We start from the raw sequence: 4,033 nt of genomic DNA, 5'->3' as shown, positions 1-4,033 counted from the left end.
GATCGGAATAAAGGCCGAGTTCAGCCTTCAACTTTGAACTAGGAAGGACATAATTCACCCAAGATTAAAGAGCCAGAGTGGCTGAGCAGAGATTTGAGTTCAGAACTACCAATCTCCACAGCTAATAGAGGGGCTGTCTAGAAGATGTAAAAGTAATCGCATCGTGTAGAAAGATAGTATGGTGACTGAAGGAGCTCTAGAGTCAGACAGGCTTGAGTTTCAATACTAAATTTACCATTGTCCAGTTCTATGATCTTGGGAAACTACACGGTATGTCTGAACTTTCATTTCTTTATTCCTAAATTGGCTTACTGAGGTGTAAAAGAACTTTTAATACAGCTGAAAAAGATCACATAAAGTGTTTTTGACCATGCTTGGTGCAGTACGTGATAAATGGTAGGTATTATCATTGACTTTCATAAGAAATATCTGAAGCACCCAATCTGATGTTCCCCACAAAACACAAAACACAGTGGTGCCATTGAGCATAAGAGACAGTGATGGAGTAGTGAGAGAAGAGTAGTCATGGTAGTGAGACCATGGAAGTGGAAGAAAGCCTAGAAAGTCAGAAGTGAGGAGAGAGTGGCATAGCACAGTTACCCCTTAAAGGGGTAAATCAGCAATCCAGGCTGGAAAGCTTAGGCCATTTAACCCAGGCAGTTGGCCATATTGCAGCCAGAGGAAAGCAACCAATTGTGACCCAGGAGAGAAACCAAAGGTCAAAGCTAGAGACCTTTGTAAGAGCTCAAGTGGGGAAACAGGACAGATGGTAAGATGAGGAAGGAGCCAGGGAGCAGCATCTGAGGCAGATCAGGATGAGGTATAAACTATTCAACCCAGAGCCTGCGTCCCGTGTGGGCTTGTCAGAGCTCCCTTTCCATATGTGCCAGCTGTGCAGTGTGGACAAGGGCTGACAGCTCAACAGCAGTGAGAAAGACAGGACAGAAACGACCCACTCAGCAATGGTGAAAGAAGAGCGGTGGCGTCAGCATGTCAGAGGCAACAATCCCCAGCCCACAGCAACAGGAACAAGCAGCGGAAGCCACAAGCAAGGACGCCAGAGGTCAGCAACAGGTGCTCCGATGGGAAAACTGGACACTGAAGGACAGATCGTGTGAGGCACTCCAGGGTCCAGCCAGGGAAAGAGGTGAAGAAAGGATTGCGGAGAAGCAAAGCTACTCAGTTTCAACCTGTGTCCTTTCCTTGTTCTCGCCAGGTTTCTGTGACCAGGCAAAGGAAGATTTACTCACTTAGCATTTGATAAATCTTTGTGGAATAATTAGATTGCTGGACATTGTTCTAAACACTGGAAAATGCCACAGTAAAAAGACAGACACGGTTCCTTGCCTCAGCTTTCTTTTTGAGAAGGTATAGATAATAAATAAACTGATGTAATTATTTCATATGGGGAAAAGTGTGTTTTGTTGTTTGTTTTTTTTTTACAATTAAGCAGGGTGATGTGAAAAAATGTTGTGAGACTATGTGGCAGGGAGTCTTTTTCAGACAAGGCAATCCAAGTCAGTCATCTGAGAAGGTAAGAGTTAAACTGAAACCTAGGTAACAAGAAAGAGCTCTATACAGATCTGGAGGAGGCACCTCCCAATATATATATAGCAGTGGCTCCTTTCCCCCTAAATTCCCAAAGTCAGTGTCAGAAGATGAGGCAGAAAGTAGCAATTCAACAGCACTTCCCTCTCTTTCACATTTCTTCCCAGCCTAAAAATTGATTTGAAAACTGTTTGTCCATTTGTGTCTCTACTCGTTCAACATACATGGAGTGTCCAGCATGTGCCAGGTTGGTGCAAGCATAGGGAAGGCGATATAATATAGACATTGATGCCTGGCCACAGCCCAAAGATGAGCCACTATTTAATACTTAGTGTTGATTCCATTTAGATAAAAGTTAAAGTAGGAATTATTTTATAAAAGCTAGGATATACATATAACCCAAACGTCCATTGACAGATGAATGGATAAAGAAAATATGATATAAACATAAAATTGAATACTTTTTCTGCTGTACAGTATAGTTAACAACACAGTGTTAGGCACTTAAAAGTTTGCAAAGAGGTTAAATCTCCTTCAGGTTAAATGCTTTTATTGTGAAAATATCTTTTGGAGTTGTTACATATGCCTATTACGTTTATTTTGGTAATGATAGCATAGGTTTTTGCATATGTCCAAATTGTACACATTAAATGTGTACAGTTCTCTGCCAATTATAATTCAATAAAGCTGTTTTTTAAAAATTAATCTTGGAAGAAAGCTGTGTGTGTGCACACATATGCTATGTATAAGTATGTTTATCCAAATAAATATACACCTGGCTGCCTATGAATTCACAAACAAAACACAAAGTCTATATTTGGCTGAAGCAAGCACACAGTAAATCTTCTGGTTGCCCAGTGCAAGTTGCTTCCACACACTCATCCAAAATAAGGCTTGCTAAACTCTGAAAAGCAAAGACTAGACCTGAGTTAGTTACCCTGCTGCAAGTTTCATAATGCGCTAAGAATAAGAAAGAGAAAAACAATGATCTCAGCAAGGTAATTGCCAATAGGTGAACAAATGAAGCAGAAAGAAGATCAAGGGTAATTTGGCAGTTCTCCAGAAAGAGGGGTTCAACACACAGGGGTAACGTCAGTGTGGCACCAGCAGAGGTTACAGTCCGGCAAAACCTACTAAAACTGGTTATCCAACTATTACTGCCATTTTACACTCCTCACTGCCTCAAGGCATCCTTGGGGTGGGGAACATGATGACAGGAGAGGATGACAAGCTGACAGGAAGGGGAATAAGGATATCTTTTTTTCCCAAAGCTTCAAATATTTCCAATGATCTTTCTTAGCTATCATTTTTTTTTTCCCTGTGTATATTTTGTGTGCCAATGGCAAACAGTGTCCAAGGAGGCATGAAAATGTTTTTGCTTGGGCTCAGCCAGGATCTCTGGGCTGCCTGAACTATTGCTTTATTTTAAGAAAGTGGCTGTATTTTAGCTGGGGAAAGTATTTTGAGCAAAGGTCTTAAAGTGACATCTTCCAGAATGGTTTAGTCCTGATGAGAGCGATAGAGGTGTCTTTCCCAGAGCCTTGATTGTGTGAAGATAATTTGGTGATCAGTCCTTTTGGCATCTTTCTGTCCTTATCTTCACAGTGAGGGTCCTAACTGAAACTTCTACGCCTGCTGAAATTCTGAACTGACCAAATTACAGTAGAAACTACACAGGTACAGAGTTGTGTGCTTGCAACTGATTTCTCCCTCAGAAAGTTCTTGGCTGGAGTCAGCAAAGAACAAGATCACATTTTTCTTAGCTTTTTGTAGGGTGCTGATCCAAGGATCTGTTTTTACATTTGAATGCGGCAGTCAACTGTAGTATAATAGATTGCAGACTTTTGTGAAAAATCACTGTGAAGGCTTCAACAGAGCACTGTGGGCTGACTGCAGAGAACTGCACCGTCAGCAGGTTCAGAACTGGGCACTTGTCCATGCTTTCCCTTATTTTTAAAGGAGTCATTGACCTTCCACAGGCCTGTATCAAAATGGGGGGGGGGAAATGCTGCCAGACACGGCTGGATTGGAAGAGACCTCTTTCAGGGGCTGGAAAGGGCTTCATTTAGTCTATTTACTGTCATGGAAATTCTGAGTGTAACTTAGAGGCCTCCCTGGCTCTGAGCCAGGTGGAAAGGTTTGGAAGAAAAGCAGAGATTCAACTGGGGAATGAGCAGGGTGGGAAAGCAGCTGCCCTGGCACAGCCCGGAGAGGGATGCAAGGAACCCCAGTGCCTATTGTGCAAAGGCAGATTCAGAAATCCCTGCGAGTTTGGACAAAGGTGACAGCCAATGTCCTGTGCGAGGAGGACCAGGCTTGGTGAGCATAAACTTGTTAGAAGTTGCTGTGAGTGTGGGCAACATGCCTTTTGTTCATTCATTCATTCATTCATTCTGTAATCCTTAAGAACTGTGTTTGAGATACACTATGCTCAGCACCGAGTATATAGACAGGACAAACATAGCCTCTGCCTACTGTTTTATAG

Source organism: Fukomys damarensis, unplaced genomic scaffold (assembly GCF_012274545.1).
Source record: "Fukomys damarensis isolate Sample0158 unplaced genomic scaffold, DMR_v1.0_HiC HiC_scaffold_16, whole genome shotgun sequence".
NCBI lineage: Eukaryota > Metazoa > Chordata > Mammalia > Rodentia > Bathyergidae > Fukomys > Fukomys damarensis.
This window is presented reverse-complemented; position numbering follows the sequence as displayed.